Source organism: Sturnira hondurensis, unplaced genomic scaffold (assembly GCF_014824575.4).
Source record: "Sturnira hondurensis isolate 20B ecotype Veracruz unplaced genomic scaffold, ASM1482457v3 Scaffold0007578, whole genome shotgun sequence".
Lineage (NCBI taxonomy): Eukaryota > Metazoa > Chordata > Mammalia > Chiroptera > Phyllostomidae > Sturnira > Sturnira hondurensis.
In genome coordinates, this window is record NW_028080209.1 from 384110 (window position 1) to 402564 (window position 18455).

Genomic DNA, 18455 nt, shown 5'->3' on the forward strand with positions numbered 1-18455 from the left:
TTTCTCTTTTTTAGGTAAGCCTGTATTGCTATGAACTTCCCTGTGAGGACTGCTTTTGCTGTGTCCCACAAGTTTTGGGTTGTTGTGAGTTCATTTTGTTTCCAGAAACTTTTTGATTTCTTCCTTGATGTTATTATTGACTCATTCATTGTTTATTAGCATGCTATTTAATCTCCATGAATTTGAGTGTTTTTGAATTTTTCCTTGAAGTTGCTCTCTAGTTTCAGGCCCTTGTGGTATGAGAAGATGCTTGATATGATTTCAATTTTTTTGAATTTGTCGACGCTTGTTTTGTGTCCTTTCATGTGGTCTATCTTTGACAGTGTTCCATGGGCATTTGAAAATAATGTGTATTTTGCTTTTTGGAGATGAAAGGTTTTATACATATCTTAAATCTATTTGATCTAGGGTATTGTTCACTGCTATATATCCTTGTTTATAATTTGTTTGGTAGATTTATCCATTTATCCATGTTGATAGTGGTGTGTTAAAATTCTGTAGTATAAGTATGTTGTTGTCTATATCTTTCTTGAAGTCCTCCAAGATTTTTCTTATATCTTTGGGTGCTCCTATTTGGGGTGCATATATGTTTATAATGTTTGTATCTTCTTGATGGATTCTTCCCTTGAGTTTTTTGAAAAGTTCTTTCATTTTTTTAAAGACTTATTCATTTATTTTTAGACAGAGAGGGAGGGAGGGAGAAAAACATCAATTTGTGGTTGTCTCTTGCCCTCCCCTACTGAGGGCCTGGCCTGCAACCCAGGCATGTGCCCTCACTGGGAATCAGGCTGGCACTCAGTCCGCTGAGCCACACCAGCCAGGGCTCACCAGCTAGGGCTCAAACAAGTTTTTTTAGCTGTTGCTTCTTTTCTACTCCTTCTGGTATTCTTATGATTAGAATGTTGTTGTGTTTCATATTGTCCTGCAATTCCCTTAAACCAGGGGTGTCAAACTCATTTTGACTGGGGGCCACACTAGCTTCATAGTTGCCGTGAAAGGGCCAAATGTAATTTCAACTCCTTATTACTTAAGGAGTAGTTACATTTATACAGTCCTAAAATTATTTTGGCCCTTTGAAGGCAACTTCGAGGCTGATGTGGCTCCCAGTGAAAACGAGTCTGACACCCCTACCTTATGCTATCTTCATGTTTTTTGGAGTCTTTTTTTGTGCAGCTGCTCTACCTGGATATTTCTTTCTATCTTGTCTTCCAGCTCACTAATTTGGTCCTCTGCTTCATCCAGCCTGCTTGTAATTCTTTCTAGTGTATTTTTTATTTCAGATATCATATTCTTTGTTATTTCTTGGTTCTTTTTATAGTTTCTATTTCTTTTTTCATATTGTTGTAGTTACCACTCAGTTCCTTGTAGTTGTCAGTGAGTTCCTTGAGCATCCTTATAACCATTCCTTCAAATTCTACATCTAGTAGTTTGCTTGCCTCCATTTCCTTTAGTTCTTCTGCTGAGGAGTCTTCTACTTTTTTTTATTGTGGGTTCTTTCTCTATATCCCCATTTTAGGTGACTTTGTTTCTGCGATACCTGATGTTCTGCTTTGTCAGCTATCTTTGTAGAGTGAATTTCTGTGGTAGGAGTTCTCTGGGATTCTGTGATGTGGTGTCTTTTTTCTCTTTGTCTGGATGCTCTAGGGCTGTCCTTTCTTCTGTTTGTGTGGACTCTCTTGTTGTGCTTGGGCTTTACCTGTTGGTGGCTCCATTGTTGGTAGGTTCTTGCCTCCAGCAGGTTTGCTGGTATTCACAACTCCCTCCTTGTTTTGTGTGCTGTTGTACAGGTGTTGGTTAACAAAGCAGTATTACCAGACCACCAAACCTATGCCAGCATAAAGAACCCCCTATCACACCAGCAATTTCAGTCGCAATTGAACTGGCTATTAAAGGTGAAGAGAGATTGCAGATATTATGAAATATGACAAAAAGACTATGAGATGACTAAAAGAAGGGAAGATATTGTTGTGTGATAAGAGGTAGAAGAACTTATAAGAGTTGGGATATTACCAAGGTGAAGAAAGGGAGAGCAAAATTTACAAAGTAAGCAAAACATGAAAGGGTGATGGGAACAATTGGTTAAGAAGAGGGAAGAGCCCTGGCTGGTGTAGCTCAGTGGATTGAGCACAGGCCTGGGACCCAGAGGATCGCGGTTCGATTCCCAGTCAGGGCACATACCTGGGTTGCAGGCGGGTTCCCTGCAGGCCAACTCCCAGCAGGGGACGCATGAAAGGCAACCATACATTGATGTTTCTCTCCCTTTCTCTTTCCCCTCTAAAGATAAGTAAATAAATAAAATTTTAAAAAAAAGAAGAGGGAAGAGTACACTATGAGGTTTGAAGTAAAATTGAAAAGGTACTGGACCAATGGAAGCAAAATTGCAGAAAAACCACAGCAGCCTTAATAGCAGTGACAGCTGAATGAAGTTGAATAAAGGCGGAATGAAAATAAAAATATTGATGAGAAGTGAAAAGTGATTATGAGTTGTCTATAGTAAAGAAAAGTGATTTTGAGAGAAAGGAGGAATCCTACTAATAAGAGTAAAAAGTAAAGCCCAGGTTGAGAGAGGGAGAATAAAGGAAGAAAAAAAATCAGGGGAGAGAAAACAGTGAAGTAAAATTCCTTACTTACCTGATCAGGGGCAGGGTAAGATAGTGGGGGAGTATTCTATGGGGTTTAAAGTACAAACAAGTAGTGAATAAATAGGAGTTCCTGTGGAGAAGCACAGCAATAACCAGGGTATTTCCCCAACTAGCCACTGCTTATAAATGTGAAAAAATAAGACTCTTATTAGAAGGGGAAAAGAATGTGAACTGACTTAAGAAAGAAAAGCACAGCCCTGGCTAGTGTGGCTCAGTGAATCAAGTGCCAGCCTGAGAACCAAAGGAAAGAAGAACACTCATGTGAGGTTAGATGGGGGAGAAATAGTGACAGTAAGGAATAGAAACTTGGCCTAGTGTTAGAGAAATTAAAGTTAACCACAACAGTAATAAAGCTGAGGAAGATGGGGAAATGGATTAACACCAGGAAAGGGTCGTGGGTGGCATCTGGAATAACAATAGTATGATAATGTAAGAGGGTGCAGCCAGGGGACCCCAAAAATAATGATTGGTAATGGGGTCCAGAACTCAGGGTTTCCAGGAAATATAAAAAATATGGGTGTCCTCACCCCCACAAGTCTGAACTGGGGGATAGGACACAAGGAGCAGGGCCATTGAGAGCTGTTTTGCATAGCAACAGTTTTGCAGATAACCTCTGGAATGGTCATTTAACATATCTATAACCTTTAACTGGTTTCATAGATATGTTAAATAGCTGTGGCCATGCTTTGAGCCAGGGAGAAGGGAGTGATTTCTACCCAAGATGTAACTGGGAGGCAAATCCTCCCAGTTACAGTGTCTGTGTGAGAGCTTGGAGATGATTGGCTCCATGCCACAGGGGCATGCCTGCCCAGACTTACTATGGCAGCCCAGAAAAGCTGGAACAATATGGGAATACTGGCAAGAGTAGCCAATTGTCAGAGGAGTTGGAAATGGGGGAACAAAGGAAGATTGGTGCTGGGATTTAAACCCAGGTGTGGCAGCCATGACGAGAAAAGCCATGCAGCTTAGGAAGCCAGAAAGCAAGACGTAGCAGCGACGCAGAGCTCTTTGTTAGCAGTTTGGAAGAATGCGGGAGGGACACTACAGGAAGGAAAGGGCGGAAAGGACTCTCGCTGGTGGGCCATGAGAAGGTGCCATGTGGTTTTGGAATAAGAACTGGAGATCCCAGCAACACAGCTCGTGGTGCCAGGAACTGAGGGAGGCCTACCAGCTAAGCATGGATTACTGGGAAGATCCTGGGGCTGCCTGAGCCATGGACTCCTATTTCTTTTCCTGAGATACGGTACCCCAGACCGGGCAAAGGGAGGAAGGAAGGACTTTGTGTGTTTGTGGTGTTTTAAAGAACTTTGGGATTTTAAGGAAGACATTAAGTCATTAGTTTTAAGTCTGTATAAGTTTTGAATAATTTCTTTTCAACAATCTCTGACATGGAGAGCTGTACAGGGGGGCCCCAGGAGAAGGGGGATGCATTTGGTAATATTGTATTACCCCTTCTCCAGTGGCCAATCAGGGAAAATCATGGGAGACATATGCGCTATAGCTTTAAAGCAATACAACTACTTGCACACGTGCAATAAAAGCCTGCTAAAACTAGCCAGGAAGGATCTATCCTGTAAGAATAGAATCCCTCCAGCCCATGAGGTCAATCTCTGCTTGGAGTTGGCCTGCTCCCATGTTCTCTGCTATAAACTCTGGGTGTTTGGTTCAATTATTTGTCCTGATCACCAAGAACCTGATTACTTGTGCCCATCTCTGACAATGAGAAGTATATAATCTGAATTAAAAGAATAAAAAGTTAAAGATCAAGAGTAGCGTGTTATTTGGAATATGAGTGAAATGGATGAAGAAAAATTTAAATGCTATATGAAAGGGAGAATAAAAAACTAAACGTACAATAAAAACAAACAAACCAAAGAAACTAAATGGAAAGAAGAAAAATTTAAAAAATGTAAGTTCTGAAAGATAAGTAGCCAAGGGAAATTTGTCTCAGCTGTTGGTGTTTACCTTCTGACCTCTTTCTGGTTCACTGTTTTTTCCAAAGTTCAGGTCTTACTGTCTCACTCTAGCAAAAAAAGGGGTGGGGAGCCTCCTACTGATTTTAGAGCTGCCAAACCGGTTTTGCATGTCTCCCCCATCTTGCCAGCAGAAGGGGGCTCAACTCCCTTGTTTTCCTTTGCTGCGGTTCCACTAGGACGGGGGCTCCATCTGGGCTACAGTAATCACAGGTGCCGTTTCCAGCCCAGGCCCTCACTGCACTGGGCGGCCCAACCTATCCACTCTGTGCATTTGCGCCAGGCCAGGGCTGATAATCCACGTCATTTTTTGACCCTGATCAGTCAGTGAGGTGCACTGAATGGGAGCAAATTGCGCCCTCCCCTGCTTTGTGGGCTTGGCTGCTGTGTGAGCACAAAGTCCCTGCACGTTTGCTCAGTTCCCCTATTGAAAGAAGTATCTGGGCGCCGCTGCTTCTTTGAACCCTTGTGCCCTTCTTTGATCAATACATGAGGCACCCTGAGTGGCAGCAAATCACGCTCCCACTCCTCCCTCTTCACTGGCCCTGCCACTGGGTGTGCAAGGTCCCTGAACGGCAGCCAGTTCCACTTTTGAGAGAAGTTCCCTTGTGTGCTGCCTGCCACTCCTAACAAGTGCCCGGCTTTCCACCCAGTCCAACTCTCTGAGCGGTCCAGGGACTATCTGGGTCACGGCCAGTCGCTGTCCATTTCTTCTCCCAGGTCCAGGTGTCACTCAGGTCCTCAGTTTCTCTAGTACTGTCCAAGCCAGTGACCACAACCCCAGCCAGGGTACACTGCCAACCGTGTGTCACTTACTGCCCTTTTATCCCTCCAGAGGCTTTACACATCCTGGCCCCTGCTGGTAGGGCTCTGGGAGGGGAGGCAGCAGCCCTGGTTTTGAGCGCAAAGCCCAGGTGCCTTCCCGTCGGCTATAAAATCTTACCACCACCCGTTTTTAAGCGTTCTCTGCACACTGTGTCTTCTAAACTTCCTATCAGCTGGGATTCTGTTGGCTGTTCACTCTGTTCTTTGTAGTAGAAGAACAGAGTACAGTTGGGTGTACAAGCAAGTGGACTCAGCTTCCACCCACATCACCTCCATCTTCCAAATTTGCTATCATTTTCAAGATGATAGCATGTAGTAGAGATTTAATGAAACATTCTCATAACAACTTTCCAGATTTATATATTTATCTGTTTCAGAATAAGGAATGTGCATATATGCTACTATGTTTTGCAATGCAGACTTATTCACTGTATAGTTTGTGGGAAATAACCCAGGATGTTGTGTTACTTTTGTTAATGGGAGAGATGTGGTTCTTCTTTCTGATGCACGTAAAGACGTACAGATCAGCAAATCTGTACAGATCAGTGGGCAATTAGTTTATTAGTGATCCATTCCCATAGAAGAGAACTGCCCCAGGTAGGGTGGTGGGGTGAAAGGCGTAGGTTCCGGGCAAAGCAGGGTGACAAAAGTAAGAGTGGCTGAAGGCCAGGGTGGCAAGCCCCCAGGGTGGAAAACCCTCCGGTCGCCTGAGGCCAGGTGGCCAGAGAGCGAAGAGAGCCAAAAGAGCAAGTCCTTTGTCCTGAGGACGTATATAGTTGGCATGATGGGAGTAAAAATGTTATATATTGATTAACAAGTAAATGTGGTACCAGATTTTTCAGGGGGATGTTGATACAGGGTGCAGCCAAAAGATTTGGAATGGTGTCCAGAACTTAAAGTGTATAGGAATATTGGAGGAAATATTAAGGACAAATGGAGCAGGGCCATTGAGAGTTGTTTTGCATAGCAACAGTTTTGCAGCTAACCTCTAGAATGGTCATTTAACATATCTATAATCTTTAACTGGTTTCATAGATATGTTAAATAGCTGTGGCCAAGTTTTGGGCCAGGGAGAAGTGAGTGGCTTCTACCCAGGATGTAACTGGGGGCTGATCCTCTGAGATGGTGCCTGCATGAGAGCCTTGTGGCTTTAGCAGAGTGAGGACCCCCTCTTGGCCAGGTGAGGGGGAGAGCTACGCTGTTTTGGGAAGATGTAGACCCCTGTAGCCATTAGGAGAGAGAGCCACGAGGTTTCAGAAGAGTGCAGACCCCCTCTTTCCCAGGTGAAAGGGAAAACCTCGCAGCTTTGCCAGAATGGAGATCCCTGTGGCCAGGTGAAGAAGAAAGACGCACTTTTGGTGGAGTGTGGCTTTGGTAGAAGAGGCCCAGGTGGCTTTGGGGTGCTCCCTTTGGCCGAGTGGCCTGGAAAGCGGGAGAGACTTTGACTGGAACTTGGTACAAAGAACTCTTGCCAGTGATAGGTGCCGCATGACTTTGGATTAATTGGAGATCCTGCCTGGACAGTGACACAGCCCACAGTGCCAGCTACCTGAAAAACGGACGTGTGCTCTTCTCCTGATTTACGGTACCCAGAGTTGGGATAGTGGGAGAAGGGAGCGCTGTGTGTGTGTGGGGGTGGGGTGGGGGGGTGGGTGTAGGTGTATACCTTGAAGACTTTAATATTTTAATGAAGGCATTAGGCCTAAATAGCATTAAATAAAGATTTTGTTTCCTTTTCACAAATCTCTGGCATTGAGAGGTGTCTTTCCAATTGGCGGCGGACAGAAGAGCCCAATAGATATTAATATATTGTCCTTGGGAGGGGCCTCTGTTTTCTGTAGCAGTTTTTTGGCATCCCTTGGTGGGCCAAGTATTGCCCTCCCNGCCAACTATTCCCCCCCCCCCCCCCCCCGGACCCTTGTTTGGTAACAATGTGACTGCCCAAACTTAGGTATGTGTGGGGTCTGTTAGCCCAAATCTTTAGCTTGCTCCAGATTCCATTTGTTCATCTTGTTGTAAAACAGATGCATGACAGGAGGTGGTTAATTAAAGTTGGGGCAGTTACCCAAAGTTATTTATAGGCTCCTCTTTGGGCACTGTGGACCCTCTCCTACATTTCAGGCCTGGGATGAAAGCACAGCTTCAAGGCTTTCTTTCCCAGGCAGTGGAAACACTACATAGAATTTCAAGGACTTCCCCCCTTCCTTGCTAACATAGTGTTACTTGTGATGTTGGAACACCTGGCAATATTGTCAGACCAGGCTCAGGACTGCTGAGTTAGCTTGTGAGACGTGTCTCCTTCCTCCTGTCTGCCTCTGTTTACTATTTGTTCTACTTAAGTGGTAAAACGCATTTCCTGGCAACCAGGGTACTAAATGCTGGCCAGTAACAGTATTGCAGTCTCAGAGTTCTTCCTACACAGTCTCCTGCCTCTTTTCCCCTGGAGAGACATGATTCTCAAAATTCTTTTTTGCGCTGCTGAGGGGTGAAGGTCCGTCTTCTGTAGCTGCTTCAGGCTTGGATGGGACAGCAGACCCTGCCTACTGAGAACCACGAAACTCTCGCCCTATTCTGTCTCGGAGTTGGTGAAGAATTTCTGAGACTGTCGTGGATGCTGTATGGCCGTCAGAGGATGGGGAGGAAAGTGTCCTTCCGTTGGCCCATGATACATGCCTAGAGCCTCCAGTTTCAGAGGTTGATAGTTGTTTGTGACAATCATTTGCAGCTTTATAGCCTCTATTCTAGAAGAGATGAATTTAGTAAGTTGATTATCATGGGTCCAAATAATAGTATCACTAGTATAATTAATAACAGTGCTACAAAGTAAAGACATGAGCCATGAATTTGAATCCATAGAGAGGTTGAACTTTTGATCCAAGCAGACTTAAGAATGCTTTGGATGTTTTGCTGGACCTGTCCTGACTTGTTAACACAGAAGCAACACTCTTCCTTGAGGTATAAACATGTTCCTTCTGCCGAGGCTGTGAGGAGGTCTAATGCCCTTCGATTTTGGAGGGCAACTCCAGCTAATGAGTCCAGTTGCCCTTGGAGTGCTGCAAGCATTTCCCCTGTTTTAGTTAATGACTCAGCTGTTTCCTGGGATAGGCGGTGGTGGATTCCTAATGAAGCTCCCCCTACCACTGCTCCCATGGCAGAGAGAACCCCAATAAGTGATATTAGAGGAATGAGGGGACTAGCCCTCTTGAAATGATGTCTTTGTCCTCATAATGGGAATGGAAGGGAGGCATTTTATATGCTATGGAAACGTCAGGAAGCACATACCCGAGGGAGCAGATTCCCCTCCACTGTGGAGGGAGGTCCAGTATGCCTGGGACCCACAGACCCAACAGACTCCTGTCAAAGGGGGTATTTCTGCCATCAGAGCAATTTCTGCCAGCTTAACTGGCTGGGTTTCTACAGAGATGTATCTGCCTTTGACTAGTTGTTTGGTCCTGGGGTATTTAGGACCCCACCATTGTAATTCTTGTGTCACCAGCGAGGCTGTGACCAAGGGGTCTATTACAGGGTTGTGGAAATTTGGGCTATTTATGAATTCAGGAAAGATAGAGCCCCTCTTCAGTCCAAAATATATGGCGACCTGAGAGATGCAGTTCAGACTGATACAGTCCTCTCTTCCTTGTGGGAGGAATTTATTAACTGGATAGGATGGCCTGCCTTGGCAGTATGCTGTTTTTGTGAGTCTAGAGGTGGGCTAGGAACAGCTGGCTTTGGACAGTGTGCATGTGTAAAATTTGCTTCACCCCCTGGGTTAGGAATTCCCCCAGAGATATTGGGCATTGTGGTGAGAATTCCGTGAGTAGTGTTTATGAGAGGGGGACCTTGGATTAGAAACTTTTGTCAGCACTGCCTGTCAGCAAGCCTTCCCACAGGCATGTCTCCTGGAGCATGACCGACAATGCACAAGGGGTGGTCAACTTGCAGATGGTTTGTTAAGTGAGAAAACAGAGGCCCTCTAGGGGAGCGTTGACTGCTAGTGGAGAAAGTCCTGGGTAATAGTTTAGCAAGGTTTTGAGTGGCTATAATGCCCCATGGCTGGAATGTACAGTCTTTTCATCCAGGGTTGCAGAGACATTTCCCCACTGTTCTGGTGCCAGTGGCTGAACATAGCCCCAACTACGGGTGGAAAGACAAAGCCAACAGGAATAATTTAATTTAAAGATTGGGTCATATGATTAGCTAATGTTTAGGGGGTCATGGGAAGTTTTAGGTGGAGAGTTAACATAAGTGAATGGGGTTAAGGGGTAAAATAGGAAGGTATTTATCAGACTCAGGCGTAGTCCTGTGGAAAAGGAACTCGAGGTTCTCCACCAGCGCACAGGAGTATGTGGAGACTGGATTCCTCTGCTAGTCTGAGGAGTGATCTGGATCAACAGGAGCCAGCATTACCCTGGAACTATGAATCCAACTATCGACTCCCAATAGCTTCACAGCCATGGGGGTACTCAGGACAACCTGGTAGTGTCCCTTCCATTTGGGATTAAGTTAACCTGCAGGAGACACTTCTCTCCAAGTTTTGGGAAGTACCCAGTGTCCCGGAGATACAGTGGCCTGGAGTTCTCCTTTGGGAGAAAGCAAGACTTCATTCCCCTGTTCCTGTAATGCCTTTTGTACCTGCCCCAAGTTTATCATATGTTTCATGGCTTGATGGGTCTCAGCCTCATATATTAAATCCAGAATTAGGAATGGCCTGCCATACAGCATTTCAAAAGGGCTGAGCCTAGTATTAGCCTTAGGGAAGCCCCTTATTCTTATGAGGGCTATTGCCAGTGATTTTTCCCAGTTTTCAGAAGGGTCCTGACAGAGCTTTGCTAACGTTCTTTTTAAAGTTTGTTCGCCTGCTCTACCTTTCCAGAAGACTGAGGTCTACAAGCAGAGTGGAGGCAGTATTTTACACATAGGGCCTCAGAGACTGATTGAGTGACTTCAGAGGTGAAGGAAGGCCTGTTATCACTCTGTAGGGGGTGTGGGAGACCAAACCAGCCTATGCATTTATTTTAGGAGCACCTCTACTACTTCTGTGGCCTTCTGGCCTTCTCTGTTGTGGTTGGAAAGGCTTCAATCCACCCAGTGAAGTATCTATTAAAACTAGTAGACACTCATATCCTTTACAGCCGGGCATCTTGGTAAAATCAATCTGCCAGTCTTCTCTTGGATAGGGTCCCCTCCACTGAACAGGTTGTGGCTGTGGGGGGAGAGATGGCTTTTGCCCAGAGTTGTTGTAGGTGCAAAGGGAGCAGTCTTGGCAAATATTCTTTATAGTAGTTGTTAGTCCTTTGCCTGTCAATAATTTATTGAGTAATGCTGTAGTAGCATTTCTTCCTATATGGAAGGAGTCATGCAGGGCCTTTAAAACCTTGCATTGAGAGGTCTGGGGAAGGAGAACTTTCTGGCCTGTGTAAGTCCAGGGCCCTTCCTGAATGCCCCCTTGCTCTGTAGCCCGTGATTTCTCCTGAGATGTGTAATCAGGCTTCAAGTCAGCATTGTCTAGGGAAGGGAACTGTGCCAACTCTGTGACTGGCCTCTGAGCTGCCTTCCTAGCTTCTGGTCTGCCTTTCTGCTCCCCTTGGTAATGGGGCGTATCCATCTGGTGACCCCTATGGTGCATTATTGCTGCCTATATAGGGAGTCTAACTGCTTCTAGCAGATTTAAGATTTCCTGTCAGTGCTTAGTAGGGGAATTCCTTGCAGTAAGGAGTCCCCTTTCTTTCCAGATGGCAGCATGAGCGAGTGTGCAGAACAAAGAAGGCATGTTTGGAATCTGTATAAATATTAATCCTCTTTCCTTGTCCTAGAATGAGAGCTTGGGCAAGAGCTATATAATCTCTTCCTTTTGGGGGGCTGAAGTTGAGGGTGGGAGAGGTTGTGCCTCAACAGTGCCATATAAACTAAACACTGCATACCCTGCTTTTCACTGCCCGCTCTGTACAAAACTGCTCCCATCAGTGAACCGCTCTTCATCAGGGTTTCCTAAGGGCTGGTCCAACAAATCAGCCCTGCTGGAATAGGTGAGATTACTAACCTCTGCCCAAGAATGAGCTAAATTTGGAGATGGTCCTATAGGCATTAAGGAGGCTGGATTTAAGGTATTGCAAGTTTTTATGGTTGCTTCAGCATTGTCCAGGAGAAGGCTAATCTGGCTAATCTATTTCCCATTAATCAGAGATGCCCTTTCATTTCTAATACACCTTGGACTTAATTAGGAGTTAGAACCTCTAACTTTTGTCCAACCACCAGCTTTGCAGCCTCCTCAGTTAATGTGGCTGTGACTGCTACTGCTCTGAGCCAAGGAGGCCACCCGGTTTCTACATTGTCCAGCCTCCTAGAGAGATTTGCAACAGGTCAGGGTTCATTTCCTAGTTGCTGGACTAAGACTCCCAGTGCTATTCCCTGTTCCTCTGCTATGTATAAAGAGAAAGGTTTGTTTAAGTCAGGGATACCTAGGGCTGGGGCCTTGACTGGAGCCTGCTTGAGTTTATTAAAAGCTTGATCATGTTCCTTTTCTCATATAATGGGTTTAATGTCTGGTCCCTTAGTAACCTCGCATAAAGGCTTTGCAATTAGTCCAAAGCTTGGGTTCCAAATCCTGCAGAACCCAGCCATTCCCGGGAAAGAGCGGAGCTGCTGTTTGATAGCAAGTGGTGTTAGCTCGGTGATTGACTTTATTCTCTCTGGTGACAGCTGCCTAGATCCTGGAGTTAAGATGTATCCTAAATAGTTTACTTTCTATTTAGAAGTTTGGGCCTTTTTCTTAGAGACTCGATATCCCCAGCCCCCAAGGAAGCTCAGAGTGAGGATAGTGTTGTGATCTGAGGCTTCCTTTGTGGGGCTACAGATTAAGATACATCTACCTGTTGTTAAACTGATCCTTATCACAGCTATAAATCTCTTAGATCTTTCTCTAACACTCTCATAAATAGAGGGGGGCTGTCTCTAAATCCTTGTGGTAGCACCATCCAGGTTTACTGTTGATGGGCCATTGTTTTGGGGTCTGTCCACTCAAATGCAAACAGGTACTGGGCATCTGGGTGGACAGGGATACAAAGGAATGCATCTTTTAAGTCTAAGACAGTATACCGCTGAGTATAGTCTGGTACCTGGGTGAGGATAGTACATGCGTTGGCCACAAGGGGATGGAAGGGGACCACAGCCTCATCAATTAATCTAAGTCTTGGACTAACCGGTATTCCTCTGTGGGTTTAAGAATTGGAATATTGCAGAGAGACTGACAGGGTACCAGCTGCCTGCGTGTAACAAGCTTCTCTATGATGGGCTGCAGACCCTCTAAAGCCCCCCACTTGATGGGGGGGGGCTACTCCAGGCTTTAGGTGGATTTGGACTGGTTGGGCTGTGCTGTCCCTGCCAGGAACCCCGGAGTAAAATCTGCTCTGGGATATTATCTTCCTTCTTGTCTTCACAGGCTAGCATAATTATAAGGACCTTATCTGGGACCTCCTGAAACTTCAGAATAGTTCCTGGCTAGGAACTATCTGAATAGTGGTCTGGCTAGGAGGTCTCGTCCTAGCAATGGTATGGGACATTGTGGAATGACTAGGAAAAAATGCTTAAAAATTTGGGTTTCAAAGTGACAAGTGATAGGGAGTGTGTAAAAACAAGTCCTAGATTTTCCTTCTTCCCCCATAATATGACTTCAGTGAGAGGAGAGAGGACCAGCATATGAATTGAGGACAGAGTAAATGGCCCCAGTATCAACAAGAAAATTAATTTTCTTACCTGCCAGGTCAAGAGTCACTCGGGATTCTTCTGTAGGGATCGAGATGCTGGTGTAGGCTGGGGCCAACCTGCTCCCGGTCACCCTCAGTCCTCAAGTGCTGCCATGGCCATAGGAGATGACCCCTGTCTGCTCTGGGAACGGGGGCAGTCTACTTTCCAGTGCCGGGGATCAAGGTTTGTTCCTTTGCACTTGGGACATGGCCCCGGGGGTGGCTTAGTGCATTCTTTTGCCCAGTGTCCAGGGCATTTGCCCCTAAAGCACATTTGATCCTTGTGCCCTCCACGCCTCTGTGGCTTTCCCAGGTGACCTCAACACTGGCCACAGCCAATGTTGCCACTAAGAGCTAATGCAAGTAGCTTGGCCTGTCTCTCCTCTAAGTCTCGATTGATAAAGACTGAGAAGGCAACATCCATCAGTTGTGCCAAAGGGGTTTGGGGCCCCATTTGTAATTTCTGAAGCTTCTTATGAATATCAGGGGTGACTGGGTTATAAAGTGTTGCCCTATTAATACCTGCGCCTCTGGAGGCGATGGGTCTAAATTAGTGTGTTTCTGAAAGGCCTCTGCCAGTCTGCTGCAGAACAGTGCAGGGTTCTCTTCCCTTCCTTGTGTTATTTCCTTAACCTTGTCATAATTCACTGGCTTTCTGATACAGGCCCTCATTCCAGCCAATAGGCACTGTATCGTGGCAGATTTACTCCTGTTCCCTCCTGGTGTATTATAGTCCCAGGTGGGCTCATAATCTGGGACAGCCTCGGCTGCAGGCCTCGCATTGCCCGGGTCTTCAGTATGTAATTGACCTGCATGTTTTCAGGCCCTTTCCTAAATTAGTTGCTTTTCTTCTGGGGAGCAACACGTAGTTAGAACATGTAAAGTTCTCTCCAGGCCATATCAAAGGCAAGGGTTAAGATATGGAAGTTATTAATGAAGCCTGAGGGATCCTCAGAAAAGCTTCCTAGCCCTTCCTTGCACTGCTGCAGGTCAGCTATTGAGAAAGGCGCGCGTACCGGAGCGGGGCCTTCTGCACCCGCTACTTCTCTCAGAGGCAGGAGGCCAGAAGGAGCAGGGAGCTATGAGGCCCCACTCCTAGTATGTCCTGCTGGACTGGGTCTCTCCTCCTTTGGTGACATTGGTATATGGGTGAGTAGGGTGGAGCAGAAGTGGTTGTCGACTCAAGGGTTGAGGTTTCAGGGCTCCGAGGCCTGCTAGGTTCCCCCTGAGAGGCAGGAGAGGGAGCCTCCTCTCTCTCCCCATGGGAGACAGATGGGAAAGCCTCCCTTGCTTCCCTCTGAGAGACAGGGTGGAATTTAAAAGGGGGTCATCTAGATTGTCATTGGGAGGCCCCAAGGTGGGTGTTTCCTGTAAGAGCCAGCTGCAAGTAGAAATTTCAACAGGATATAGTTAGGCCCCCACCCCAGAATGTATTCAGTGTACAAGGCCAGTCAGGCATGAAGCCAGATAAGGAGAATGTGGAAGGCCAGTAGGAGGAAAAAAAAAAAGAAAAATATATATTCTGCCTTCCAACAAGGGGTCCCACTAATGAGTAAGGAGGCTATTGTTCAATGGCACCAATCGATAACAGCCCCATCTGCTTCTGTATATTGCTTGCTTGCTCGCAGTATTCTATAAATACCCTTTAGTCTGTAAGCCAGGCGCGACTTCCACTTTGGGCTCCCCGGAGCTACGTGACTTCGGTCACATTGGGAAGTTCGCCCCTGCGCAGGTTAAGAGTTTGGCCAATAAATAACATCTAAATGCTCTAAGTGCCTGGACATTTGGTTACTCGCTCTTCGAATGTAACATTTCCTTCAACCCAGAACAAAGAGATGGAGCGTGAGATAACACAAAAAAACGCTTGTACTTAGGGGAGCCCTGACCACTTGCCTAGCCTCCGACAGAATTGCTCCTGCCATCTTCAAGCCATGTCTCCCTCTCTCCTAACTTATAGAGGCCAAACCGTGTTACACAAGAAAATGAGTCTTTCTCCTTGAGGCACTCAGGGTCAAACTTACCCCAGTTTCTAAGGATGCATCCCAACGGGGATCCTGGGGGGACAGAGGCTGTAGTTCCCATTCCGTGTCCCGTCCATGGTCCAGTTTGTGGTGCACCTACTAAAAAAACACCCCCCCCCCCCAGAACTCCTGAGCTTGGAGAGGAATCTATCTTCACCACTCCAGGAGCCGACTAGTGGGATGCAGGGTGTCCCCTGTTTTTCCCACCTCAAAGCTGCCAGATGTCTCTGGAGGCAGGAAGCAAGAAACATATATCCTGGCCAGCGCGAGACCATAAGCTAGGCTTGCCGCGGACTATTTGTATCCCCTTGGCTAGTGGTGGAGTCAGCAGCTCTGACTGAACTGAACCCTTTCTGCAGATCTCAAGGCTTTTACAAGTTTGGCTCCTGGCCAGTGAGGAGGATGGCACTAGTCATTTGGTATAATTCCTGCAAGGACTGGAGGCCGATACAGTACTGTTTAATCCAGTAAGAGAGGTCCCTACTGTGGCAAAATATTTGCCACTTATGTGACTCTGGGTCGCTACCGTCTCGGGATCTATTGGATTAAAATACAAAAGTTGGGGAGTGAGCTGGGAAGTAGGCTAAGATTACAAACTCCAGCCTCAGATGGCAACTGGGCTAGAAAAAGGCCCTATCTAGAAAAGGGAAAAAAACACCATAAGCTTCTGTTTCTCAGCATCATGAAAACCCTGGGTGCTGGGGTGCTAGCAGCAAGACTGCCCTTAGGGTGCCCAGTCCCCTTCTCTGCTCAGGGCAGAGGCTGAAAAGAAAAAGAAAAAGCGGCAGAGATGTCAGGCTCAGGCCTCAGGCATAGCTGGGAGGAGGGGGGAACCCTGATTTTAAAATGCTTCTTCCCCCCCCCCCCCACAGCATTGGAGAGGCAGGCACCCTGCTGTTTTTGAGTAGCGAGTTAATTTCTCTATTGTTCTCAGGACCTGCAGTAGCCCCTAGGTCTAGAGGTTTACAATGTTCTAAAGACTCAATTCCTCATTTTCCTTTCTGAGTTCTATAGTCAGGGAGATGAGATTTTTCTCTTTGTACCCTTGTTCCTAGGTAACGTGGGCATAGTGGGGCCAAGCCCAGTATGAAGCTGAAATTGAATGCAAGGCTTGGGTTAGGCAGGTAAGGAATATCATCACCTCCTGCCGCACAATAGAGATCAAAGGCATGGTTTTAGGGATGAGATGGCTGCTTGGCTGGAAAACAAACACAGCAATTACTTGGTAAAGCAAATAGGCATGAGAGTAGTCAGAGATGCAAAAGGAGAGGTCAGAGAAAGTAGAAAAGACTCATGAATGAGACAAATTCAAACAAAAAGGCCTAGTTAGGAGAACAGAGCCTGGAAAAGCCAGGACTTCCCACTACAGGCTAAAATCTTGCTCTCTTCTCTCGAAGACTACACCTAAGTGGGGAAGGTGCCACAGGGATGGGACCGAGAATGCTTTTACAGTGTGCCTCTCGCGTGGACTTTTGCTTGTGGTTGGCGGGAAACCTAGTGTTCTTTCCTGGTTCACGTCCCAATTTATCCTCCCACGGATGCCTTTGTTGCAGCAAGCACCCTCGTGGCTCTGAAATGCTTGACCCATGCCTGCAGGGTACTCCGTTTCTGCAAGGAGTATTCGGATGCAAACTGAGTTGCTAGAAGTTACCTGGGGAGAGAGAGATGCCGCAAGCTCACAACAGACCAATAATTCAAAATGACTTTTTTCCTGGCCGGGTTTGTGAAAGGTTTTTCTTAGACTCCGCCGAGGAAGAAATGCCAATCAGCCACAAAGTTAGGCAGTATAGAGCTTTATTGGGGTTTGCACACCCAGGCGAAGTTCTCCAGTCCGCAGAGTGGGGCCGGGGAAGTTGCTCCCAAGCAGGGAATGTGGCGGGGTTTTATTTTGGTTGGCTCTCTTCGTGGGAGCTGGGGATTAGTCCCTTTTGAACAAAGCGGCAATGTATCATTGGTAGCTTTCCTGGGACTCAGGTTGCTATGCAGATATCCGTCTTGGCAGAGTCCACCCTTTTGGCCCTCTGGTTTGATGTCAGAGTCTTTTCTGGGTTGTAGTTTAGCCGTCATTTTCTCCTACCCTGCCCATCCTGACAGTTTGGAGGTAGAAAAGGGTAAGGAATCCAAGTAGTGGGTTAAAGTATGCTGTTTATGAGCAGGACTCCCACAGGCCGTTACACCTTTGGTCACCCCCAACTCTCTTACGTGACTCAGCTTCTCTCCTGTCGGAAACAGCCCGGGGGCTCGGAGTGCTGGGTGACCAGTCCCTTATGTGCACTTCCCGGATGAGCTGAAGTTTAATTACCATGATTGGAGTTTCCTATGAGGCCCCTGCATGTTTCAGGGATTGACCCCAGTCACCCCCGCAAGGCCCCCACTCACGTAGGGACACCCAAAGATTTGGGCTGGTGGGAAGGAACTGCCTCTTTTCTTCGGAGCCTGGGCAGAACTGGAGCACTCATTTCAGATCTCATTGTTTCTACCTCCGAACATAGGCCTAGCACTTTGAAATTCCCCATCCCCACAGTGCAGCATCTCCTCGATCCCCAAACTGAGACAGGCGGGACAGACTTGCTGGTGAGACCATCCTCACTGCATTCCAAACGGCTGGAGACAGAGGGTTGGGTCCAAGTCAGGATCCCAGGTTTCGGCACCAAATCTCTTGATGGGAGAGACCTGGTTTTTCTTGCTGACACATGTAAAGAATTACAGATCAGCAAATCTAGTAGCATGTAATCAGTTTATTAGTGGCCTGTTCCCATGGAAGAGAACAAGACTGGGTAGAATAGGGGGTGAAAGGCAAAGTTTCAGGGCGAAGCAGGGTGACAAAAGCAAGAGCAGCTGAAGACCAGGGTGGCAAGCCCCCAGGTGGCCAGAGGCCCAGTGGCCCAAGAGCCAAGAGCATCTCGAACCCCCAAGAGAGAGAGAGTGCATCCTTTGTCCTGAGGACTCATATAGTTGGTGGGAGAGGAGAGAAAACAATTACGTATTGATTAATGGGTAAATGTGGTGCCAGCTTTCCTGGGGCATGTGACTACCCAAACTTAGGTATGTGTGGGGGTCTGTTAGCCCGAATCCTTATCTTGCTCCAGACCCCATTTGTTCATCTTGTTGTAAAACAAATATGTAACAGGATGCAGTTAATTAAAATTGGGGCACTTTCCCAAAGTTATTTATGGGCTCTTTGTGTAAGCATCAGGGACTCCCTAATAAAACAGATAGTGACCAGATCTAGACAATTAACCAAAGTTGTTT

General features: G+C 46.5%; 1 long non-coding RNA gene across 1 annotated transcript; it reads left to right on the plus strand.

Moving 5' to 3' along the window:
• Positions 1 to 467: 467 nt before the first annotated feature.
• Positions 468 to 14954, plus strand: LOC118991554 (uncharacterized). The gene is made up of 3 exons (XR_005067440.1): positions 468 to 479; positions 8421 to 8431; positions 14873 to 14954. It is a non-coding gene; the product is annotated as an uncharacterized LOC118991554 (long non-coding RNA).
• Positions 14955 to 18455: the final 3501 nt, after the last annotated feature.